The sequence below is a fragment of the Symphalangus syndactylus genome, chromosome 3, assembly GCF_028878055.3.
Source record: "Symphalangus syndactylus isolate Jambi chromosome 3, NHGRI_mSymSyn1-v2.1_pri, whole genome shotgun sequence".
NCBI classification, from domain to species: Eukaryota; Metazoa; Chordata; class Mammalia; order Primates; family Hylobatidae; genus Symphalangus; species Symphalangus syndactylus.
The window spans coordinates 59091926-59119444 of NC_072425.2; the positions used below are offsets into that span (position 1 = coordinate 59091926).

The 27519-nt window shown below is 40.2% G+C and overlaps 2 long non-coding RNA genes across 2 annotated transcripts in view; one reads left to right on the forward strand and one right to left on the reverse strand.

Moving 5' to 3' along the window:
• Positions 1 to 487: 487 nt before the first annotated feature.
• LOC134736202 (uncharacterized) overlaps positions 488 to 27519 on the reverse strand; it is an 88047-nt gene continuing 61015 nt past the window's right edge. The window contains exon 3 of the long non-coding RNA XR_010120048.1: positions 488 to 600. This is a non-coding gene — a long non-coding RNA (uncharacterized lncRNA). The remainder of the gene's footprint in view (positions 601 to 27519) is intronic.
• LOC134736201 (uncharacterized) overlaps positions 24673 to 27519 on the forward strand; it is a 37527-nt gene continuing 34680 nt past the window's right edge. Inside the window, exons 1-2 of the long non-coding RNA XR_010120047.1 lie at positions 24673 to 24700; positions 25143 to 25195. This is a non-coding gene — a long non-coding RNA (uncharacterized lncRNA). The remainder of the gene's footprint in view (positions 24701 to 25142; positions 25196 to 27519) is intronic.

Genomic DNA, 27519 nt, shown 5'->3' on the forward strand with positions numbered 1-27519 from the left:
TACTCAATAAATTCTTGAAGAATGAATAAATGAATGGATGGATGAAATCCTAAGAGTTACAAGGATAACAGTGTATGATGTCATACCCTAACTATATATTACAATCTACTTACCTGCACTTGTTTTTTTAATTCTTCCCACCTGGAATATCCTAATGATATGTCTTAATTATATTAATCTTCAACTCCCAGTTCATGCCCCAAATTTTCCAGAAAGATTTGTTCCATCAGTGCAGTTTACACATTTCTTCTCTGACATCACTTAGGACAGATCCTAATTAATGAGAAATGATAGAACAAGAAAACCACATGACTGATTTCTGATGGCAAGGAGGGCTATTTGTGCAGTGGAGGCAGTATCTATTAAGCTTCTTCAACCTAGTAGCCTCGTGACTAATAATAAGTACCCATAAACTCACCTGGTGTTTGCTGCTATGTTTTCCTCTTAGAGTCTTCTGTGCTGGCACATCAGGTGTGGGGTACACGAACTGGCCAAATCAGTTTTAACTGGTACCTGAATCCTGTGGAATTCATTCCAAATGCCTCGTCTGTTCAGTTAACATAAATCTGCCCAGGCTTTGAAGATAAATACACTTGCTTTCTGGTGAGATAGGAAAAGAATATTTAAGTCGTCACAATTCTATTTTAGACTCTGAAGGCCTAGGAAATGACTCAGTCATCATGCAATGAGAGGTGAAGAGGACAGGATGCATTTCCAAGAACCATGTAATAGACAGAAAATTGGCCCTAGAATCAAGTCTGGGTTCAAATCCTGCCTTTGTTTCTTACAAACTCTTTGTTCTTGAGAAAATTGCTTAATCTTTCTGAATCTCAGATTTTTTCCTTTGAAAATGGGAACAGTAGTTGGCCATCTTACCATACAGGGGTGTTCTAAGGATCAAATGTCTTACTCTATGTGAAATGGCTTATCAGGCTACAAAGAGCTTTTAAAATTAAGTGAAATGGCCAGGCGCGGTGGCTTATGCCTGTAATCCCAGCACTTTGGGAGGCCGAGGTGGGTGGATCACGAGGTCAGGAGATCGAGACCATCCTGGCTAACATGGTGAAACCCTGTCTTTACTAAAAATACAAAAAAATTAGCTGGGCGTGGTGGCGGGTGCCTGTAGTCCCAGCTACCCGGGAGGTTTAGGCAGGAGAATGGCATGAACCCGGGAGGTGGAGCTTGCAGTGAGCCGAGATAGCGCCACTGCATTCCAGCCTGGGCGACAGAGTGAGACTCCGTCTCAAAAAAAAAAAAAAAAAAATTGAAGTGAAATATGCCCTAGCTCTTGTGCCCAGCTGCTGTAGTCTTACCAGCTGTGGTTCCCTGTGCTTAGGCAATGACTGTCAGTGTGGTTAGTGCTACAACAGACCTTAAAGCTGATGGATTCATTTAATAGTGCTCTCATAACAAAGTGCCACAACTGAGTGACTTAAACAACAGAAATTTATTGTCTCAAAGTTCTGGAGGTGAGAAGTCCAAGATCAAGGTGTTTGCAGCCTTGGCTCCTTCTGAGAGCTGCAAAGGGAACCCGCTCCACACCTCTCCCCTGTCTCCTGATGGTTTGCTGGCAATCTTTGGTGTTGCTTGGCTTCTTGAAGCATCACCCTGATCTCTGCCTTCATCTTCATGTGCTATTCTTCCTGTATGTGTCTCTATGCTCAAATTTCCCCTTTTTTATAAGAACGCCGGTCACAATGGGGATGGGACCACTCTAATAAACTCATCTTGATAAATTACATCTGAAACAACTCAATTCCAAATAAGGTGATGCTCTGAGGTTCTGGAGTTAGAACTTCAACTTACTAATTTTGTGGGGGACACAATTTGACCCCTAACAAACACTGATGTACCCAGAATCCCTTGCCTGATCTGATTACAGAGAGGCAAAGCGTTGTTTCTGGGTTAACCTAACTCATCTTTCCTGAGGGTATTATATTTCTTCTAGCCCACTGCCAGTAGGCCTCTGCGTCACCTTCCCTTTGGTTCTCAGACATCTCCTCCAATGTGGAATTAGATGGGAGTGGTCTGCCCTAGAAGGGATGAAGATTTTTATCACTCACGTTGTTCAGAACTGCTGATGCAAGGCAATTATGAAAAGCAGACTAACTTTTACTTGGTTTTATTATTGGTGTTAAATTCTCTATAGACAATGCATTGCTTTGTTGCCAGCATCAAGGGCAGATTGCTCTCACTGCCCTGACCTTGATAAGCCATTGTCTGACCTACCCCTATAAATCTCAGCCCGCAGTGGGAACAGCACACATTATTTCCCAGAAGGCTCCTCAACCCCTATGCAAATAGAATTTCACCAAGCTCATCCACAAATGAGCAAACATGCCCAGATATGCTTGTTAAGAAAAAATTATTCAAAACTTGCATAAAGGCCAAGAGAATGCAACACAGCCTCTCAAAGACAAGCTGGGGTGTGATTTAACAAGCCCACCCAAGGATTACTTAACTGTCTATGGGAGTGTATTGTCTATGGCTCAGCTATTTATTATTAATTAAAGACTCCAACTCCGTGAAGTTGTAGGTTAACTTGTAGGTTTTGTCCAGAGATGCAAATAGTTTTGTGCACTAAAAAAGATAACCCCTTAAGCCATTAACCTGGTATTCTTATTCTTTCTTCCTTAAATGTCTATAAAGTCCAGTTCCTTGAAATAATATTTTAATCAAATTTACCGTCTATGTGGGTCTGTCATTAATGAGTTAACATCTTTATCACCCATCAAAATGCACCAATCAGCAGTAGAAGGTTATGGCTCAAGCTGCATTCCAATTTCTACAGTATGTGGCTTATTTCCACTGTAATTCTCAGTGTTCCAAAGTCTGGTTGACAGAGACACTGATATTTCTTGTGTGGAAATTATTTCTACCTCTTCTTCCCTTTTCATTTGTGCCCTTGTTAAAGCCTCCTCTACTCACTGCTACACATTTTTTTTTCTCAGTTTGAGAAAAAGAACTAGAGGGAGGAGGAGGAAAAGTTTTGTTCAAACATGTACAAGAAGAATTAGAAGTTAACTTTTGAGTAGAAAGTACGGTGGAATGTCTTTCAGTTGTACTATATACCTGCAGCACAACAAGATCACTGTGGGCTGAGATCTATCCGTATAGATGGAAGGTCAGACAATGACTTATCAAAGGCAGGACAGTGAGAGCGATCTGCCCTGGATGCTGGCAATAAAGCAATGTATTGTCCGTAGAGAACTTAACATCAATAATAAAACCAAGTAAAAGTTAACCTGCTTTTCATAATTGCCTTGCAGCAGCAGTTCTGGACTCTGGGTGCCTGAACAGAGAGGAGTCATGAGCTCTCACTGGTAAAAAAAACCCCACAAAAAACAAAACAGAAACAAACAAACAAACAAAAAACTGGGAGGGCTCTCTCGCTGGAAATTCATTCTCTCTAAGACTTTTTCTAGGATTCCTACATATGCAATTTCTTGTTTTTTCAAAACCTAACTAACAAGAGATTATGAGGAAGGATGGTAAATTCCTTGTTTCACTAAAATTAAAATTTCTTTTTAAAGCCCCAAAGTTGCTCATTGCTGTGTTCATTTCCAGGTTTGGGTTATGTAAAAAGATGTTAAAATGGAAGATTTGGCAGAGACCCTTATGAAAGAGATATTAGATATTTAATTGAGTTGCAAAGCAGATCGCCTTTCTTTTAGAGAAGAGAATTAAAAGTCAATTACTTCCCTAACCTTTATCAGGAATATAAAAGAGTCTAGATAGGTAGAAACGAAGGGAGCACTTAGGACAAGGATTTCTTTGAAGAGAGCTGTGTCGTGAGTCCCACTCACCATCCCTTTCCCAAAAGTAGGGGCAGGAATGTTCCTTGGAGAGCTTATGTCCTCTGAATTGAGGGGACACAGTGGTTCTTGGATGTAAAAGATTAGATTATTAAAAAATAATCAGTCCTTCCCTCTCCATCTCTATGGGAGTAGAGATGCCCTTGACTTATTACCCTACCGTGTGACTTGATTTGCCAGTGGGATGGTAGTAGATGTGATTCAAGCAGGGGCTTGGAATGTGCTTACACAGTGAGTATGACATTTGAGTTTGTGCCTCTGCCATTGTCATGAGAAGAACATGCCTAGCTGGACACCCTGTCCAAGGAGAATAACAGACTCTCAGATTAGATCTGCTGTTCCAACCAGCCCACAGGTATGAGAATAATCTATTATTATTTTAGTCCACAGAGACTTGGGGGGCTTATTATGCAGCATCATTGTGGTCATAGCTGATGGATATTGTTGGCTAACTGCTCTGATGGCAGAGAAAAGGAGAGTTGTTACTTGCTGTATTGGAATCAGCCCTCTGAGTTTGTCCAGGCAAAGATACACCTGAATGTTTCCTGTGGATCAGATGTGTGCTCTGTGCTAGAAAGAGACTTGGCATGGGGGTTATCAAGCATGACTGACAGATTTGGCTGGGAAAGAAACAATGGGCTCTTATTTGATTTAAACAGTTTATTACTCACATAGACAGCAAAAGCAAGAGTACCAGCCCTTTGGGTCCTTTGTTCCACGGGATAGCACCAGAACAAAAGGGGCAGGATGACTGCAACGTGAGTGGTGGAATATCCTGTTGCTGAAGAGCCCATGCCATGCTGAAGCAAGCAGTTTTATAGCCTGCAGCTGCACCCTGAGTGGGAGTGCGACAGAGAGCCTCCTGCCTTGTCAGGCTCCAGGAGGCAATAACGAACTGTTTCCTGGCAGCCTTTTAAGAAGATACGGAGGCAAGTTAGAGATGGCCTTGTAGTAAGTAGCTCCTTCCACACTCTATATTACCGTTAGTCTTCTGCTCACAAAAGTGTTTGAATGTACTGCTACCAGAGTATTTCCAGATTCCAAAATTGCAAGCAAATTTTCAAGTGCCGAGATGAAATCAACCGCAGTAACAAAAATATACTAGCTCCATTTATTATTACCCAGATTATCAAAGATCTTTTTTAAGGTGTAGCCACTGATGCAAGTAATCATGATACAGAAAAAAATATCACTTTGATTGTGCAATTTTTTTTGTTACTTTTAAAAAGCTTGCTTATAAGGCTACTGTGAATAAATGCCCTTCCAGATGAGAACTCAAAAATAACAGCAAATTTTTGCAGAGACTCTCTGGTTGAGTTAGGACTTAAAGAGAAAAATTTTACTGCTTTTGGGGAAAGCAATACAAATACAAATTTTGTGAATTTGCTTATGCACCTTTATAGATATAGACAGTACTTATTAAACATTGAAGCAAAGCATGAATGATTCTATGGAAAGTGTTGGCTGTCCTGTTCATATCCTGCATAAAGCTGCTCACACAGCATCTGATGTCCTTTCTATTGACACTGAAGTAATTGTCATGAAATTCTTGTACTTTGGCATTTATATTGTTTGTGCAATTAAAGGATTTTTGTAATTGGTATTTGGTATTCTTCAGTTCTCTTGCATTCCAAAGCCCATTGGATCTCTTTAACAAATGCAGTTGAGAGACTCCCTAGTTCGTTTGAAACACTGAAGTTATATTTTAATTCTAATGGAAAGGCCTCCAAATTTTAAATAATCTGATGAATGAAAGCCTACTTCATTTTTTATTTCTTATCACTCACAGTTTTCAAGATCTCTTCAGCAATATGATTATGCAAATCGAAACAAAACCCAACAGTATTATTGAAGACTGTTTCTTGAAGAAAGCTGTGGAACGTGTTAGAGAAAGAAATGATAGAAAATTTATCCCTTTAAGTATCATGGCTGTTCTTCAAGGGACAAATTTACTATGAACGGGAAAATAAATACCAAACTGAAGAGGATAATTATTACATCACTTGTCATGACTATTTTTTATAAATGGATTTTATCCCTTGAAGAATTTAATTGTTTTATAGGGATTATACTAAATACTCTTTCAGCATGTGTAGGGTTGAAGAAGAAAGGATTTAAAATTGATGACCATGCTTTTTTTTTATGTTTCAGAATTTAAAAATTGTTGATCAAGAGATTTATTTTAATGCTGAAGAATGGAAAAGCAAGTTATGCCATGAAAGATGGCATTTTGTGTGGCAACAAATAAAATTTAAAGAGCAATTTTTAGAGTTGTTAACTTTATGCCAGTATGTGTTCAGTAACTTTATGCCAGTATGTGTTCAGTATATCAACTCATAATGCTAGTACTGAGAGTGGCTTCTCATTAATGAATATTCAGTGAACAAAAGAACAATATAAGTTGGATGTGTCCACTGTTGAAGCGACGTTACAGTGTAATGGGAACATATACTATAATTGCAAGAAATTTTGTAAGCAAATTCTGCAAAACAAGCAGCTGCTGGGGACAGCCAAATCATAAAGGAAAGGCGATTTTTAAGAGGTATGTCATTTAAATTTTTATCAGCTATTTCAGATAAACTTGAGGTAATTTTTAGTACAATATATCATTTCTAATACTTTTTAAAATTTCAATCTGCAATGCATAAGAAATTCAGAATAATTCAAATGTACCTGAGTGTCTCATATTTTTATTTGTGTAATCATACAAACCTAGCTAGGGGTCCAGTGAAAGATGATCCAAGACCTTCCAAAGTGAACTAATTTACTTAGGAGCCAATCTTTCACACAAGCAGACCGTGAACTAAAGAGGAAAATATCCAAGGTAAATGGAGGTTCCTCAGGTAAATCCTAAAATCCTAGAGATTGCCTAGAGCCAAGAGAAGAAATCCCATCACTAATTCAGCCCTGCGTCAATAGCCTAACAGCTGGAAAGACGCACAGAAAGACAGTCAATCCATTTGTTGTACAAATTTCTGAATACTTTGCAAGCTGTTATTAAAAATGACAGTTTACATAAAAGTCACTTGTGGTTCTTGCCAACTACAGACAAAACTAGCACTGACCCCTTGAAGATGCTTCCCTCAGAGGAGTTTGGTTTGCTTTGAGCACCCACAGAATGTGTAATCAATCTGCCCAAGGCCCCCCGGTCCCTGGGGGCGGCTAGAAGACTCTGGTTCCATTCTTAGTGTTTCTTAAGTAGCAGCAGCACTTCCATTAACATATTCCCTACTTAGAAGGTAAACTTCATTCATACAAATATTCTCTGGGGTTTTTCTTTCTTTCTAAAGCACTTCTTGTAATGGCCTCTCAAAAAATTTTTACATTTTCTGTCCTTGTTTTCTTTTTTTTCTTTTATTTATTAATTATTATTATTATTATTTTTGAGATGGTGTCTTGCTGTGTTGCCCGGACTGCAGGGCAGTGGCATGATTTCGGCTCACTGCAACCTCCGCCTCCCGGGTTCAAGCAATTCTTCTGCCCTAGCCTCCCGAGTAGCTGGGATTACAGGCGTACGTCACCGCGCCCTGCTAATTTTTGTATTTATAGTAAAGATGGCATTTCACCATATTGGCCAGGCCGGTCTTGAACTTCTGACCTCAGGTGATCCACCCGCCTTGACCTTCCGAAGCGCTGCGATTACAGGCAAGAGCCACTGCGCCCAGCCCCTTGTTTTCATTTTACACCAAGAAGCATGTTGCTGTATCCAGCCCTTTTACAAGGGCTCTACTTTTCATCCATGGCAGTGCGTGAATGTAATTAGCTAAATCCCAAGACTGTTCTTTTGCTTCCAGGCTACCTTTAGGACAGGTGATAAGGAATAGCAGCAGCAGGTGGGATTGCTGGCAGTACTAGGCCAGCACTCCAGGTAGCAACAGTGCTTCAACAATGGGATGGTTACTGAGGAAGAATCTGAAGCTGCACTAAGTGGACTCTAGAAGATGCCCTAGAGGCAACTCACCAACCTGAGTTCAGCTTCATGAAGTAAAATTCATGATGCACTTCTACTAAAACAACAACACCACAATGGAAGGCTTTAGTGGAAAAAGCAGTGGATTTATACTCTTACAGATTTATGTTATGATAGGTCTGAGTTCAAGTTTTCACCATAAAGAAATCAGTCTTTTAAAATTGGTTTCCTCTTCTGAAAAAAGAGGTGGCTGGGGGAATGCCTTTCTCATAATATTGTTATAAAATATTTAACACACAGCAGGCTCCCAATAAATGTTATTTGTTTCCCCCCTTCATTTATTCATACCTCTCTATAATTATTCAATACACACATATTTACTGAGCATCCAGTAGGCATCTGTATTCTGGTAGGTGCTAAAGATCCAATGAAAAACAAAACAGAAGCAAACCCCCCAACCCCAAGATTCTTGCCCTTATGGTATTTAAATTAGAGGAGGCAAATGTTAGTTAGACACAAAATAATTATAACTGTGACAGTGGGTATGTAGGGCGTTTTATTAAAGATGCTATACTTATTAGGGGCTTCAGGTAAGCTTTCTCTCTAGAAATTAAAATTGAGGGTAGGTCCAAAGGCTAAGTAAGAGATAATTGGGACCAGCACGTACAAAGTTGGGAGGGAGCATGGGGCATTCTGGGGAAGGAAAAAAGTCACCAAGGATAGAGCATTTTGGAAAGTATAAAGAAAAACAGAGAGAGCTAGCATTTGGATTGATCTTATGTGCAAGACCGAAGTAGATGACATCACAACTCTCCGCTTAGCCCTAAAATTCAGTGCATATAACTTCATGTTCCACCACACCGGCGATTTGTGGACTGACTCAGTGCATAGTCATCGATTAGATTTTCTTTAATGGCCATTCAATTCAATTATTCATTGGGCAAAGTAACCAGATCATAAACAATTATTTCAGTCTTCTTAATAACACATTAGCTTGATTACAGCAATAATTGGGAAAGAAGACCCAGTTAATTGGCTTAGGGGAAAATGGGTTTCCCCGTATATACAGGGCTTAATGTAACCTAATATGGTTTGGTTAGAATCTAGTTGGAAATGGAAAGATGTGTTCATGACAAGCTAGTTTAGGCTTTAAAATTATGTCTTTGTTTATGATCTTGTTGTACTGATCTCATGTTGACCTGGCATGACCTGATATATTATGCATGGCTTCTAGTAGCCAATGATATGTCCATATATCTGTCGGAGAACCTTCATCAGCAGCTCAAACCTCAAGTGTTTAACAGAGCAAAATACTGTGCTGTGATGTGAGCAAACCAAGACATATAAGAGATCATTTCTGAAGTGTTTATCCCCAAGTGCAATTTAGTAGAGCAAGCATGAGATTTGGAATTACTCAATCTAGGTTTTGAAGCCAAGCTTGGCCATGAGCTGTGTGGCTTTGGCAAATGACCCAAGCCATCTGAATCCTCAGGCTCCTCATCTCTAAAATGGGGATTATAGTATCCATTCCTCAAGATCGAATGAGATCTGATACACAGGCCAACACATATCACATTCTGATATAGCCAACATATCACAATCTGATATAGCCAACACATATCACATTCTTTCCTTCCTTTATAAGTTAGCTGAGGAGGTTGAACATGCACAATGAGAGAACTTACGGCCCCAAACAGCAGCTCCAAGTGCCTAAAGGGGCTCCACAGATAATAGCAGCAGAGTCCAGTGGAGGGGATGTCAGGACAGGACTCTAGAGGGAGAGGGAACGGTCTCTGGGTTTGAAGGATTATGCCACCTAGAGATGGGGACATATACAGGGGTCACTATATGTATCCATCAGACTCATCTGCAAAGAGGCTGGTGTGTATGAGAATCATAAAATAATTAAGAATGTGTGTGGCTGCCATAGTCTGTTCTGCTATTGAAAAATGTCACAGACTGGGTAATTTATAAATAATAGAAATTTATTTCTCCCAGATATGAAGGCTGGGAAGTCCAAGATCAAGGCACTGGCATTCAGTGTCTGGTGAGGACTTTCTTGCCCTCATGTGGTAGAAGGGATAAACATTGCGTCCTCACATGGCCAAAGGCGACAGGGTAAAGGGAGATGGAAGGGGAGAGCTCACTCTCTCACGGGCTCTACTTCCACCCATGGGGGTGCCACCCTCATGACCTAATCACCTGCTAAAAGTCCCACCTCTTAATACTATCATATTGGCAATTAAGTTTCAACGGACGAATTTTGGGGGATACTTTCAGGCCACAGCAGTGAATAAAAAGACCAATGTGCAAACAGCTGTCCTTTGCTTTTTATACACAAAAAGCACCTGCTCAACAAATTATTTCATTTCTTCAGCTCAAAAGACACCAACTCCAAAGGCAGGAGGGGACCAGATCTGCCAGAACTGGTTATTGCTGTGCTAAGAGGACCTACGCGGGGGAACCGGCTACACTTGTTATCGTCATCTCAGAAAGAAACTGAACTCCCATTCTGAGAAGTCCAGTATCTGTTTTCCAAAGTCCTATGCACCCCTCAGGTTGCAAGAGAATTCTGTCGGTGCCTACTTGAAGCTGGTTGCAATCTCCTGTTAAAATCATGATCCCATTAGTCGTAGCACTATTAATCTTCTTATAGACTGTGAGACAGAAAAACCACAGGCAGTGAAATAACAGCTGGTTGGGAGTGATGAAACTTAAAAAGACACAGTGGAGAGGCCTGGTGTGAAACCACACTAAAGCCCAGCCTTCAAACAGCAAACCCGATTGCTATCCCCCACAGGCTGGCTGAAACACGTTCAGAACTGAAAAGATCCACTAGGTGGGTGTGAGAAGCCTGACATGCCCGTTACTCGTGTCACTCACTGCTTAAGCCCTGGAAGAAGCAGCCAAAAAATACAATCTCTGGGCTCACAAATATTCTGACCAGCCCACAACATGTTTCTCTCCCTTCACTTCCCACACTGACCCATTGTCAGCGGTGACACAGCCATTGGCAAGTTGCCTAGAGAAAGATCTGGGTGCAGGTTAGAAGCTTTCTTACTCTCTCAAGACTCAAATTTTTCTCGGTACCTGGTCTGGGCTTAAGCTATGTGCTAGCTTCAAGAGGTATATTATTTAAGTGAAAGGAGAGTAACAGTAGCCAATCAGGTCAGCCCCAGGGCATGGTGGTGTGAAGGACAGGAGGGCTGCCAAATTTCTCAGCTCCCAATGAGCCAGGCCTGGATATGAAAGTTGGACTTATTGCAGGTATGAAATCATCCCAGCCTCCTCCCACGAGCCAGGCTAAAAGATCAATGAGAAAAAGCAAGTTCTGATATTCAGCTGGAAATTATTGTCACATGTGGGGCTGCAGAGTGCAGTCAAAACAGTGCTGCTTGAGAAAGAACCAGCAGACCCCAGTGTCATCGATGTAGGACAGTGTTTTCCCAGTGACTTATGAGATGTATGACATGGTGACTAAGCTTTGCTTTCACAGATGTTTTCTTTTTATGTTTTGCAAACAAAAAAAACCTCTTTTATGAGGATGAGGGGAAATTGAAACCCTTCTACATGGCTGGTGAAGAAGATACTTTGAAAACAGCCTGGCAGTTCCTTAAAAAGTTAAATATAGAGTTACCATACGACCCAGAACTTTACTCCTAGGTACATACACAAGGGAATTGAAAACATGTGTCCACAAAAAAAAAAAAAAAAAATACATGAAAGCTTGTAACAATGTTATTCACAATAGCCAAAAAAAAATAAATAAATAAAAAGAAAGGACAGCCCAAAGATCTAACAGATGAACAGATAGACAAAATGTTTACCCACACAATGAAATATCATTCAGCCATCAAAAGGAATGAAGTATGCTACAGGTTAAAACATGGATGAAATGGGAAAACATTACATGATAGAAGCCAAATACGAAAGGCCCCACAGTGTATGATTCCATTTAAATGAAATGTTCAGAAGAGACAGATATATAGAGACGAAAAGTAGAAATTGTTTGCCAAGAAATGGAGGGTGGAAATGTGAGAAAACATTCTAGAAATTGATAGCTAAGGGATAGAATTTAGGTTTGTGTTCAGAAATTTACATACTTAGTTTGCACCTTGGCTAGACATGTTTGATTTTGAGCACTCTATGATGTATATAAAAGGGTACTTTTTAAAAAGGGCAAAATTGTAAACCTTATACAAATATAAAATGAACATATACAGAGCCTTTATTTAATTCATTGATTAATGAGGGAAACTAGTAAGATGACATAAGTTCAAAGGGAAAGTCAAAGAAAGAAATACGTGGGCAAAAAGGCATGATAAAACGAACTTCCAAATAAATGTAAAACTAGTCTGTCCTCAGGACAATGATCAACCACAATTCACAGACATAATTTATTTGCATTTCTATGGGCAAGAATCATTTGCATTATCAATTATTGTAAATTCTCCAATTTACAGCATTGTAAAATAGCTCAGTCCATAAAATGCAGAGAAGACCCCAAAGGGTGTGCTAGAGAAGACATCTAGAAATTAAAACTTTTTTCCCATTTCAAAATTCAAACATTTTCCCGGGTTGTCTGAGATATTGTAAGTACTTTATAAGGTTAAATAAAAGAATGAATGAATGCTACTGTTTTCATCATCAGTATTCAGACTTATAGATTCCATAATAAATGGCATCATGTCAATCATTATCTGGTTGATGGATATTTATTAATTGCTACTATGTGCCAGGCCAGGAGCTTTACAAGTTAGTCAGTGGTGGGGTGGGTGGGAGGCACACAAAGCATGGGAATATGAAAGTGATTAGCTACTTAATGAGAAACACTGGCAGTGCATGTGGGAGTCCAGAGGGAGGAGAAACCATTGTGGGATGGAAAAATCTTAGACAAGAAGGGCACTGTGAGCTGGACCTCCAACACACAACAAATATTTAGGGATCAATTAAATTGATTGTTGTTGCAGGCAATACAGTAGTAAGACAAAGGCTTAGGTTCAGGAGCCACCCAACCTGGGTTGAATCCCAATTTTATTTAACGTGTGTTATCGTGGGCATGTTGTATCTCCTTTCTGAACGTCGATTTGCTCATTTTCAAAACAGCGCTAATAAATGTAACTTATCTCATAGATTGCTCATGAGGATTAAATGAGATAGGAAATGTAAAATGCTGCAGCCCATACCCTGCACATAGTACTCAATAAATGTTACTTATGTCCATTAAACTGTTACTGAGGTCCATTTGTTGCCCTAAAACAGCTCGGTCAAGAGGGGAGATACCTGTTACACAGGGACAAGGCACTAGTGAGTTAAAATGCCTATAAAGTGAAGGCTCAACCTAACAGTTTTATACACATTATCTGCCCCAATTCTTATGACAAATGTATGAATTAAATATTATTATAATCTTCTTAAAGTTTAGGAAAACGAGGCCCACAGAATTGACCAATCTTGGACTGAGAATAATGGGTTCTGTGCTCAGAGCAGAGATGAATGTACCTTGTTTTGAGACAGTACAGAGGAGAAGACCAATTAGCACATGTAACAATGACAAGAGAGAGGAAAGACTAATAATAACTTCATGTTGGATGCAAACGCACAAGAAGAAGAAGCTGAAGCCTGAGAGTAGTGCTCTCAGAATGAGCGTGTAAAACAGCTTTAACTCCCTCAAGCCTTGCCGTTTCCCTTAGATAGGTGTCATCAAGCATTTCATTATAACAGCAAGGCCTTTTGTTCAAACACAACCTGAGACAATTCAGTTGAAAATGGACCCCTGATGGAAACTGGGTGGGGGCCTGGAGTCTCACCCACTTTGCCTTCCTTGCCTGTACTTGTCCAAAGACAGCAGCTGAGGCAAGTCTTTGGGGCCACAGGATTTTCCAGAGCTTTCTGGTTCATGGAGAACTCAATGAAACATTGTGCAAAAAGCCACTGAGTTACGTAAAAATAATAATTGATCAAAAAGCAGCCTGGAATTGTATACCCTTGTGACGCCTGTCTGAGGTCGAAGATGGGTGATATTAATGGTGGTAAAGGCAATGATTTCAGGCCACAGGGGAGAGAGTGACGTAACTCACAGCACAAAAAGTGTAGGTCAGAACTGTTCAATCAAGGTGGTAGCCTGGAGTTCAACAATGTAGAATCCAGGTCAGGGGCAGAAGTACCAACGAATGGGGCATCACTCCTGGAATCTTTGAGTTGCAATAGATATTTGTGGGCATCTGATGACTTTTATACCCATGACAGCTTGACCATCTGGCTTAGTAACTTTGTCTGAACATCTCTATCTGAACATGTAGTCTACCGTCCATGTCAGAGACAGAGTTACATCTTGGTATTCACAAGGGGATGTAGCAGGAGAGCCACCAATCCCAGGGAATTCATCACATTGAACTAGGAGGGTGGTTTAAGCTTCAGGGTTTGCACCACAGCCTCCTCATCATCTGAACATCCTTTGCTGAGGAGCTTGAGGTCTCTTAACTCAGAATCTTGACAAAGGACACTATCGGTTAAAAGTTACTCGGTGTCTGAAGGGTTCAACTAATATTAACCAATAGAAACATACCCACTGTATTTGATGGGTCATGACTTTGGGTCCAAGCCTGGATGATCTCAAGGTCACAGTGCCCCTGGTTTTTATTTTCAGATTTTCCTTAATGAAGAGCCTTTAGAGAATCAATAGAAACTGTTCTAGTCGGGTTGCTGCTGAGATAAATCGCTTTCAGTTATGAAAGGAAAATACAGATTGGACTTTCACATAGCAAAGGAGAGCCTAGTTTATGGAATTTTCTTTGCAAATGTGGATGTCATTGTATTCAGTAATTTGTATAATATACATTAAGGATTATTAGAATCTGATAAGCTTCTTTGTTGCTTATGAACAGGCACTGCATGCTGAGAGTAACAATCTAATTATCCTAACTGCTGGTATCCAAGACACTGTCTCCCAAGATTAATGTGTTTGCATTATGAGTTTCCCTCTGAGTGAGAGACAGTGGTCCTAAATAAATTGCACTGAATTGCTGTAACAAACAATGAAAATAAATCAACTTCTCATGTCAATTCTAGACTCGGGTGATTTCCACTGTGGATAGAGCAAGGCTGGTCTTCTTGTATGTTAGAATCAAAGCAATTTTGAGGACCATAAACAACCATGACAATCCTTCTTAGCTAACTTGCTGCTCTTCTCAAAGCTCTGTCACTTGAAATTGTCTTTTTTTCTATGCCTTTCTTCTGGTGTTCATTTCACCCTGTGGCTTTTCATCCTGCCCAGATGCATTAGGGTAGTCCCACAGGCCACCCACCAGGGGCAGAGATGTCTTGACATTGGGGTTGTCTCTAACTAAGTGATTAAAAAGTAGCTCTGGAGGCACATTGCTCAGGTTCAAATCCCAACTTCTCTACTTATTTACTTTGCAACTTTGGAAAGTACTTAATCATTCTGTGCTTCAGTTTTATTGTCTGTAAATGAGGATGATATTGCAAAAATATTCTATGGTTTTGTGTGAGGATAAAATGCATTACAACATATAAAATGCATAGAACTGTGCCTGACACATGATAATGTTAGTATTATTATCTTAGTTATTACTATGTGAAATGATGGAAAGAGTCCTGTATATGGAATTTTTAAAAAAATCAACATACCTGAGTACGAGTTTTAGTTCTACTACTAGGATTCCAGATACATAAATTTGGGAAAATTTATTTCAACTCTTAAGTCTGTTTTCCATCTATGAAAGGCAAGAACATCTACCTCATGGGCTACCTATGAGCATTCAGTAGAAAAGCATGTGGCTGCAGGGGTAATGTTACATCATGGTAAAGGGCATACATTGTGGAGCCTTAATGACATAGGTACAAATCTCAGCTAGCGATGAGACCTCGGGTAAGTTTTTTTCCTTTTTAAATCTTAGATCCATTGTCTGTAAATAGGCACAATACTGTCATTTCTTTTTGTGGAAATAAAATGGTGTGACAGTTTCTGGCCTGTGTTCCATTGAGCAGTGAGCAGTATGATTAATAAAGCTCCTGACCAATGACTGGCCAATAGCTGATACTCAGGGCATCCATCTGCCATCTCCCATTCCTTGGGATTCCTCCCTCTTCCTCCCCCAGCACCTGATTAGGACCTGCTGTACAGGAAGAAAGCTTTAAGGTAGACATAGCTCTCAGACCTCTTCTCCCCAATGTAAACCCCATCTGCCCCTGTGGGAGGGAACTTATCATGAGATCTGAGCAAACAGCATCCCTGTCCTGGGCCTTCTGCAAATGAAGAGTCAAAACAGAAAGGAATGTGTTCTATCATGGATCAGACCCAAGTCTTTGTTTCTCCTCCTGGCAAGAGAGCAGACACTCTGCTGATGGCTCTTAGCAAAAGTAGTTCTCAGTGGCTTTGGAAAGATAAAGCTTACCCAAGGCTGACATGTATTTTATTTCAGTGGCCTTGACTGGTGGAAGTTGCTCTTGTTTTTCCTACTTGTTTTAACTCAGGGAACAACACTTGCCATTTTTTGTAATGCTCTGCTCTTCCCAAAGGGTTTGTATGACAATAAAACCCTGTAGGATGCAGGTGTTTCTTAGCACCATTCAACAGGTCAAGAAGTGTGGGCAATGACACATTTATTGAGGGTTTAGGATGTGTCAGACACTCATGAAATAGATATGATGACCCTGTTCTTACAGACAAGGAAGTTAGATCTGAGCAGGATGAGGGCCCTGCTCACAGTAACACAGATGAGGAGAGCCGCCGAGGAAATTCATCTAGTCTGTCTGATTCCCAAACCTCGAAGCTTAACCCAAAGCACAGACAGAATCAAGGACTTGCCACAAGTGCATTACTAATAAGATTTTGCAGGGAGAGGGATGGTCCACAGATTATTTGGATGCAGCATTTGTTTTCTGGATTAAAAAAGTAGAGTGAAAAGTCCTGAATAAGTCAAGAACCTGCCTCTGAGAAACGTGGGGTCCATGAAAGTCATTTGTGTCACAGGGGGAAACATCCACATGACTCTAGCCTGCCCCAGTTCTGAAAGAAATTTCCAGTAAAATCTAAGCCTGCATTGTGCAATAAGGTAGCCACTAGCTGTATGTGAATACTTTTAAGTTTTAATCAATTAAAATTAAATACAGTTAATGCTATGCTATCTGGGTCTCTTGCCAATGCTGCCTTCATCGAGAGCTGGGGAAAATTATGCCCTACAGGAGCCTGTCATTGAAGAATCTGCATTGTCTAGCAGTGAAGAATTTCAGAAACATGCTTGGCTGGAGACTGGTAAGTGAGGTACCCTGGGACCAGGGAAAGAAACCGTTTCTTCTTCCAGAGCCTCTCTCAGAAAATACAGACGGAACATGAGAAAACTTTTGAGATATGGAACTATCTGGTTGATTGTGGCAGTGACTTTACGGGTGTATACATCTCTCAAAGCTCATCAAATCATGTATTTTAGATGGATACCATTTCTTATATGTACATTGTACCTCAATAAAATTGATTTTAAAGCTATGATAAACACTAAACAGGATTTTCTCTCTCTCTCACACACAAACAGGATAGCTGAAATGAAGAAGATAATAAATATCAACTTTGGTGAAGATGTGGAACAACTGAATTCTTTTTATACTGCTGGTAGGAAGGTAAAATGCACAACATTGGAAACCTCTTTTGCAGGCCCTGTTAAAGCTGAAAAACATATGCATGCCTTTGACCCAACAGTTCTGTTCCTAGTAAATAACTGAAAGAAATGTGAACATACATTCACTAAAAGATGTATAGTAGAATATTCATAGTAGAAATGGAATGTTTGTAGCTTCAAATTGGAAAATATCCAAGTGGCCATAATAGGAAAATGGGTCAGTTGCTATACATTAATACAATAGAATACTAAACATTAATGGAATTGAATAAATTATATGTACACACAATAGTGTGAATGAATCTCTCAAATATAATATTGAAAATAAGGAGCTCAACACAAAAGAGTAAAAATAGCATAATATAACTTAAATACATATAACTTAAACACAGAAAGAGAATGCAAGCGAGAGGTTTCTGGGGCTGCTGCTACTGTATTTCTCTCTTAATGTGGGTAATGTTAATAGTGTATATTCAGTTTGTGAAAATTCATTGCATGGTACCCTTTTGGCTTATGCTGTTTCCTGCATGTAGATGATACTTCAATAACATTTACTTAAATCTAAGCACTCCTTAGTACACTCAGGGTTCTTCATTTGGGTTTGAATGTGTTGTAGGAGGCTTGGGCTTCTGCAGAGGGAGTGTGCTGTTACCACTTTGATATGCAATGAATCTGTTCACTTTGGGTGTGACCCAAGAAGCCTCTGCAAGAACATACATGGTCATTACAAGCAGGACGATATAACTTCTCTTCAACACCTTGTTGATAGGCAGAGGAGGGGCTCGGTTGCATCAGAGAAAGCATTGCTGGTTGAAGGCTGAGAAACTCTGGAAGGGGAGCAAGTGAGACTTCTTCGCTTCGGTAGATGTGTAAAGGGAAGAAGCCTTTAGGTTTCTTTTCTCTTCTTGTCTTTTCTTTTGTTTTCTTTTCTTTCTTTCCTTTTCTTTTTTCTTTTCTTTCTTTTTCTTTTTTGAACTTTACTTTGTTCTCTTAGCTCGCTGTCTTTCTAGTTGGTGCATTAAGGAGAGCAAAGACTTGAGGCTATGCCAATGACATTGGTGTAAGCCTGGGTCTTGGATGATAGAAATACATCATGGGTAACAAAGGGAGCTTGGGCCTTGGAGACACAGGGGCCTGATTTGACTGTGAGTCATCACTTGGTATATCTGGGTGAACGTGGAGAAAGTTGTGAAATCTTTCAGAGTCCCAGATTTCTTTACTTTTTTTTTTTTTTTTTAGAATACAATGAATTGCTGTCATTTTGATACACATTCATATTTCAGCATTTAGTGGTCCTGAACAGAAAGTGGAAAAATTCAGCAATTTGCTGGGAAGTCAAGCTGGCCAATTCTGGGGATCTGCTGGGCACACTAAGTTCTTTCTTAATCCCTGCTGAAACTGTGAGAAGCAGCAGCACCAAAACCAGAGTATGTGCTGAATTCAAGGTTCTTTTTGTGCCAGTTGTCAGATTCTGAATGGACCCAAATGGATTGCAAGAACAACCAACTGAGAGTTCTGTTTAAAACTTCTTCAATTTTTAAAAGCAAAAACAATGGTAGGGAATGAAAGCAATTCAGAAAGGTCATGCATGTTTACAAGTGTCTTTGTGTGGTCTTTTCCAGGTTTAGCCACCAGAGACTCTGAAGCTGGCAAGTCTGAGTAACCCGGTGACTCTGTTTTCCCTTCATCACAACATGAGCTAAAAAACACATTGATTTAAATATGGAACCGATGTGTTTTTTAGCTTGTGTTGTGATGAAAGGAAAGCAGAGTCACTGGGTTACTCAGACTTGCCGGCTCTCAGAGTCTCTGGTGGCTAAACCTGGAAAAGGCCACACAAAGGCACTTGCAAACACAAAGAGCCAGTATAGCCAAGACAATCCTAAGCAAAAAGAACAAAGCTGGAGGTATCATGCTACCTGACTTCAAACTATACTACAAGGCTACAGTGACCAAAACAGCATGGTACTGGTACCAAAACAGATATATATACCAATGAAACAGAACACAGGCCTCAGAAATAATGCCACACATCTGCAACTTAAACACATTGATTTAAATATGGAACCAATGTGTTCTTTTTTTTTTTTTTGAGATGGAGTCTCGCTCTGCTGCTCCCGGCCCAATGCGTTCTTTAGCTCATGTTGTGATGAAAGGAAAGCAGAGTCACCAGGTTACTCAGATTTGCTGGCTCTGAGTCTCTAGTGGCTAAACCTGGAAAAGGCCACACAGAGAAACTGGAATCAGAAGAGCCCATATAGCCAAGACAATCCTAAGCAAAAAGAACAAAGCTGGAGGTATGCTACCTGACTTCAAACTATACTACAAGGCTACAGTAACCAAAACAGCATGGTACTGGTACCAAAACAGATATATAGACCAATGGAACAGAACAGAGGCCTCAGAAGTAATGCCACACATCTACAACCATCTGATCTTTGACACACCTGACAAAAACAAGCAATAAGGAAAGAATTCGCTAGTTAACAAATGGTGTTGGGAAAACTGGCTAGCCATATGCGGAAAACTGAAACTGGACCCCTTCCTTACGCCTTATACAAAAATTAACTCAAGATGGATTAAAGAGGGAAATGTAAGACCTAAAACCATAAAAACCCTAGAAGGAAAGCTAGGCAATACAATTCAGGACATAGGCATGGACAAAGATTTCATGACTAAAACACCAAAAGCAATTGCCGCAAAAGCCAAAATTGACAAATGGGATCGAATTAAACTAAAGAGCTTCTGCACAGCAAAAGAAACTATCATCGGAGTGAGCAGGCAACCTGCAGAATGGGAGAAAATTTTTGCAATCTCTTCATCTGACAAAGGGCTAATATCCAGAATCTACAAGGAACTTAAACAAATTTACAAGAAAAAAAAAAAACCCATCAAAAAGTGGGAGAAAGATATAAACAGACACTTCTCAAAAGAAGATATTTATGTGGCCAACAAACATATGAAAAAAAGCTCATCATCACTGGTCATTAGAGAAATGCAAATCAAAACCACAGTGAGATACCATCTCACACCAGTTAGAATGGCGATCATTAAAAAGTCAGGAAACAACAGATGCTGGAAAGGATGTGGAGAAATAGGAACGCTTTTACACTGTTGGTGGGAGTGTAAATTAGTTCAACCATTGGGGAAGACAGTGTGGCAATTTCTCAAGGATCTGGAACCAGAAATAACATTTGACCCAGCAATCCCATTACTGGGTATATACCCAAAGGATTATAAATTATGCTGCTATAAAGACACATGCACACATATGTTGATTGCAGTACTGTTCACAATAGCAAAGACTTGGAACCAACCCAAATGCCTATCAATGATAGATTGGATAGAGAAAATGTGGTACATATATCACATATATACCACGGAATACTATGCAGCCATAAAAAAGGATGAGTTCCTGTCCTTTGCAGGAACGTGAATGACACTGGAACCATCACTCTCAGCAAACTAACACAAGAACAGAAAACCAAACACCACATGTTCTCACTCGTAAGTGGGAGTTGAACAATGAGAACACATGGACCAGGGAGGGGAACATCACACACCAGGGCCTGTCAGGGTATAGGGGGCTAGGGGAGGGATAGCATTAGGAGAAATACCTAATGAAGATGACAGGTTGATGCGTGCAGCAAACCACCATGGTGTGTGTATACTTATGTAACAAACCTGTACATTTACCCCAGAACTTAAAGTATAATAATAATAATAAAAATAGAAAACAGCATTTGCAAAGCGATTTGTTTATTCAAAAATAGTGCCTGTTATACTAAAAAAAAAATTGGCTGATGATGCTGGCAGAGGGTGGCAGGGCCCAATATTTGCGTCCCAGGCTGAGCAAGAGTGAATAAATGTGATTCCAAAACCAAATAAGAGAAGTCAGAGGCTCTTTCCAACCTTGCCTGGTGGGCTTCTGGCCACAGCAAGAAGTGCCATGGAAAGTGTTGGGTGGTGATGATGCAAAATGGAACTTGAGCAGGAGAGAGGAAAAAGCAGTACCCCTTGAAAAAGGTGCAGAGAGAAGATATGGGGAAAGCCCCAAATTCCTCACCAAAGGCCAGCCTCAGGGTTTATCATTGGTGCCTCGGCCCAGGGCGGGAGTGGAGGAGTGTAGAGACAGGGCTATGGCTTGGACAAAGGCATCATTAAAGAATTAAGAAACAAGGGGTTCAGGCAAAGCACCTCCACACGCAGCAGGTCCACAGGTTGAAAACTTCACATCTATTCTAACAAACCCCCAGGCTTGAGGGCTGCTGCAGGGAGGGTGGGAGGCGGGGGAGGAAAACGGGGAGAAGGCAGAGATCCCAGGCCACATAACCAGCAGCAAGGCAAATGTGTGATGCGCCTTTTCACCATCGAGTTAGATGTGCCTCCCTGGTTATGATGGGAATCAATTCAAATATACTTTCTTGATCAGTTCAACTACATGGAAAGTGGTCACATGTGACAGAATGATTTGTTATAGCACAACTTACATATTTCAAGTGGACTAAAAATTAGCATCATTTATAGTATCTTAAGATAAATAACCTTTGACTAGAAGCTTCCTTTCCAATACTTTAAGGTCTACAAGAGGCATCCAGAACATTTACTACTGTGGAAAATGAAGACCAGTTAAATCGAATGGAAGGAAAGAAGGGCGTGTGGTTTTTCTTTTTGATGAATTGCTGTAACACTGTCCTTCAGGTGGCTGAGGGAGTTTTATATGTGCTTTAGACATGACTAGGTGCTGAAGCTCTTGCAGAACAACTATGATACTGTGTGAATTCTGCCCTTTTGCTGGTGCTAATATGGCTTTTGGGTCCACCACTACATTAGAGCTATCAACTCCATTTGTATTAATTTTTGTTACAATCTTACAAAGGTGAGTGTTTTTGGGTGTTTCAGGTCTACATTCTATTTTAAGACTGTGTGTTCTGTTTTCATAAATTGTCTTGAGCCCAAAGTAGTGTCCAGAGCCCCAGATTTGTTATATAAAACAGAAGAGATACATTCTAAAGTATTAGCATTAGTAAAGTCAGTTTTATACTTTTTAAACCATGATCTTCATTAAGATAAACATTTTACATCAAGATCAAGTACCAGTTCACAACGTGTGCACACACACAAAGAAATATTTTACAAAAGAGTATTCTGTAATATTACAAAGCAATTATTACAAAATAATTATCTGTAATGGACTCAGATGTTTCCAATTCTATTGTATTTATTTTTAAAACAAAATGTGCCAGTTACAATGATCTAAATCTATTTCATCACCTCCCAGTAAGCCACCACCCACAGTCTGAAAACCACCAGTGTGCAAGGCACAAGGTAGTCAGGAGTAAATGATACCACCATAAAGATTGGATCAAATAGCTTTCTGTTCACTAGCAAAAATTGGATCTTTCCAAAGCAGAAGAAGCACCTGAAAGTAGTGGTTCCTAGTGGAACTCCTGAATTTAGTAGTAGTTTTCAACCTTAGCTCTGTATTAGAATCACCTCTTGTGTTTTAGAAACTCCCTGGCCTGAAGCCAACACCCCAGGCCAATTAAATCAAAATTCCTGAAGGTGAGACCCAGTGATTGCTAGAGTGTCTCAAGGGATTTTAATGTGCAGGCAAAGCTGTGAACCACTGGTCTACTGGGAGATAGTTGTTTTCTAGATAGATGCTCTCCTCAAAAAAACTCTCCTTGGAAGAATCAGCCCATCCCTACTCCAGCTCACTCCTCTTCCTCATGGGGTCAGAGACACCTGGACACTCAGCCTCCCATTTTTTCTAGGCCCAGATACCAGGCAGGAACATCACTGATGCCCTAGTGATAATACATTGATACCCACTGTTTGGAGAGGAGTGAGAACTTCCTTTCTTTGGCTCTAAAGCAGAGACTAAAATTTGTAGTTATCTATGAATTCATCTGAAATGACATGAATGGGCAGCCTGCCACCCACCTCAGGTTCCTGCTGGGATTAGCAGGCTAATGTTGATAAAGCACACTGAGGTCTTCACACCAAATGACCAAGAGATTATGCTAAGAAAGCTGTGCTATATGTAGTTTGCTATTAAGGAGGGCAAAAAAGATAAGGTAGTTTCTTCTGTTGGGGTGTGTTCAAATCAAGCATCTTTGCTGCTGCTACTTTAGCCCATAAAATGTCTCATCCAGGTTGTACAGGGATTTAATTACATAGGAGACCAGACTTTGCCTTTTCACCTGCATTCTGAAATATGCTTTTAACCAAAACATCTATGGCTCCCGAGACATTTTTCCAATCACATCTGAACATAATTATAAAGATGACCTAAATTTCCAATCTAATTGCTGCACTTAGTCCTGCCAGAAATCTCTCTCTGTTAAATATGGCTGGAAAATGACACGGCAGAAACACTCAGCAAGTTTTCTTCTCTTGATTTTTGCAAGATACCAGGGTTTAACCTCTAGCAAATATGCATTTAATAACAAAGGCTTATTTGAGTATTTCTTATATGAAATATATGTATCTCCATTTAGCATTTTTTAGTAGAGCTAAACCACAGGGAGGGAGGGAAAGAGGAGGGAGAGCGCAGAGAGGATGTCAGTCTCTCCTGTGCATTTCTGATCAATCATCCCATTTATCACATGATACTAGGCCCGGGAGTTATCAATCATCCCATTTATCACATGATACTAGGCCCGGGAGTTATCTCATTATAGGGCTTATCGAGCTCAGATCTTTGCGACCCCATATGTTATTCCAGAAGTATGTGCTCTGGTTAATAATAGATGGTTAGCCACATAGTTAAGTAGAATGATTGGCACCTTTTATTGGTGGTCTTTAAGAATAATTTAAAGAAAATGGCTGACCAGAGAGCAGAGCTTTATTGTTGCACTGGCTAACAAACGCCTGCTTGTTTGTAAACAAAGAAACTCCTCCTTCCAAAGATTAAGCTCCTGGACCTATCTGGAAATCTGCTCTATTGTAAGTGGTGTTCAAATCCTCTTAGAAACTACGGGTCCTGAATCTTCCCTTCCTTTTTCTCTAAGGATATTTAATTCTTTTTGGGAACTGTCAAAACTTGATGCTAATACATCTATCCCTCAAAGCAGGCAAATTAATTAGAAATTAACCACTAATTTAGTGCCAGTGTCCGATGGGCCAGGTAAAGTTTGGGAAGAACAGGCTGAAGTTTGATTGCTAAAAGCTCCACTAAGGAATGTAGAGTGAATAAACACTTAAGCCAAAACCTAAAAATCAACCACACATAAATAGAAAGCCTGACATAGAAAGCGAGCATTATGCGCATGTGCAAGTTTGTATTTGGAGATCTCTACTGAATGTGGGGCAGGGACTGTGGCTGCAAGACTGTGAGTTTCTCTTTGAGAGGTGGGGAGTGGGGAGGGTTTAGAGGAATTAATGTTTACTGAACTCCTACTGTGTGTCAGGCATGGGCAGGTTTTTACAAACTAACTTAATTCATGCTCATACCTTCCTTGGTGGTATCTATGCTGGGTATCTTCTATATCCTCTCCCACCTCCCCACCCCAGACCCACTACTACCTTGTTCTGTCCCCCCAGGAGGCTGACCTGTATGAACTGCATCAACCAGCTCCTTGTTCTAGCACTTTCATTTGGACACGGCCAGTAGTTTAGCATCAGTAGAAAATCAGAGAGCAGGGAAAAGTAGTTAATTGACTCTCTGGTCTGTTCCTGTGTAGTATCTGCAGAGTGATGCTCTCTGGTTCCTGGAAACCATTCCCTCCCTCAGCCCATTAGGTGAGCCTGACTGCTAATGATTCTCTCCTGCAGGTCCGAGGATGGTATCAGCCCTTGCTGGCTTCCCCAAACCTTGCTCACACCTGGTAAGTAATCCCTTTATTGAAATCTCCCACCACCCAGCTTGAGTGTGTCATCTGATACCTGCTTAGGCCCTGATGGAGACAGTATCCTTGGCCCCATTTGTAGACATGAGGAATTGGAAATTCAGATTAACTAAGTAACTGGGTTGAGCACATGCAGAGAATAATTGTTGAAATTGTGCTCTCCCCTTTATGCACATAAAGCAAAGTATCCTCAGACATTGCTGTAGTTATAGAACACAGCTGTGGCTACAAGGGTTCTAACAGGGGACTGGATGACAATTCAGGTGGGCTTAGGAATCCAAGTGAGGAAGGCAGGTGTGCTGGTCAGATCTCTGATGCTTCCCATGTCCAGTCACCCACCCTGATTTAAAGGGATAGTAAGCAGAGGGATGAGGCATCAGCACACCTCAGCACTATGGGCTCCACTAGACACCTGAAGCCAAACTGGAGCCCCTCAGAGATATGGGCCCAAGTCTGGTTATTGCTTTGGAAACCACCACTGCAGTAGGCTGGCATTTGCCCTTGTACTCTCAGCTCTCTGGCAACTCACCATAGGATTCTAATTTTCCCCTAGCATTTTCCTAAAATGTTTTCAGTCCAACAGGAATTAAAGATGAACAGGAGTGCAAAACTTGTGCTGGGAGAGCTACTCACCCCATTAAAAAAAATACAACTGATATTTAGCTTGTGGCTCTTATATGCTAGATGATATCAAATAATAACTGAGTGTACAATCTTCTGGTAATGTTCCCATTTCACAGATGAGAAGACTGGATTATAGAGAAATTCAGAAACTTGCCTAACATCTTACAGCTAATCAATGGTAGAACTGGGGCTTAAATCCAAGTCTGTTTGATATAAATATCTTTGCTTTGAACTATTATGCTATGTAGGTAGCTGAATTTGTTCTTTTCCTTGCTGTTTTTCCTCTGAGATAGGTAGCACAGTTGCAACCATCAGCTAAGTATTTTCCACCTCCTTCTTAATACACTTTTTCTCATTTCTTCCCAAGCACCCAAAAGATGCTTTTCATGGTGGAAGCCCTCTTTTCTCCTGGCTTAAGCAAGAACCTGTCTTTGATCTTCCATAGCTTTGAAATGATCGAATCTAGATGTTGTCCAGCTCTCCTGTTCATTCTTTAATTGGAGAGGGCAGGTTCATACTAAATGTTAAAAGTAATGGATCACCATTTAAGAAACACTAAGAGCTCTTCCATTCCATATTTTCCCAGAACATAGAAGTATTTCCAATTATCCTGCTTTTCTTCAACCTAAAATCAACAAATGAATAACAGATGTCAGCTCCCATGGAAGGCTACTTACGGAATACTGGCTGTTCTTGCTTATTGAAAACCCTTTAGCATGGGTTTCTTTCTGTTTCTGTTACCATGACAATATTTGGCCCCTTCCCATATTTAGTTTTTCCAGATCTGAGGCACACTTCACACAAGTAGACTGATCATTACAACAGGTAGTATTCACCATGTACGATAACAGTTTTAAGTGGATTTAATTTATTGTTCATTATTACGGTCCTGTTGCCCATATGTTTACTTCAGTTCACCAAGTTATGGCACTTAGTACAGTTGATATTTCAACTATTCATGGTGCAGATTTCAGCTCAAAGATCACTTACTTCAAACTACTTTTCTGATTCTCCAAGACTACACTAGACTGCTGAGTTCCCTGCATAATCTCTTTCATTGCATTTTCTACAATCAGAGTAGTTTTATTTTGTTGCTTTTTAAATAGCTTTATTTTTTAGAGCAGTTTTAGGTTCACACCAAAATTGAGCAGAAGGTACACAGAATTCTCATATATGCTCTGCCCCTATGCGGGCACAACTTCTCCCACTACTGACATCACCCACCACAAGGGAATATTTGCTACAATTGATGAACCGACACTGAGACACCATCACTGCAAGTCCATAGCTTTCACAGTAGGGTTCACTCCTGTTGTACTTTCTATGGGTTTTGATGTATGTATAATGATATGTGTCCATCATCGTAGTATCACATAGAGTAGTTTCATTGCCCTGAAAGTCATCTGTGCTCTGCCTATCATCCCTCCCTTCCCCAACCCCTGGAAACCACTGATCTTTTTATTGTCTTCATAGTTTCGCTTTTCCAAGAGTGTCAGAGTTGGAATCACACAGTATGTGGCATTTTCATATTGGCTTCTTTTACTTAGTAATATGCATTTAAGATTCCTCCATGTCTTCCCATGGCTTAATAGCTCACTTAATTTTTTTGTGCTAAATAATATTCAATTGTGTGTATGTACCATAGTTTATTTATCTATTCATCTACTGCTATGGGTTGA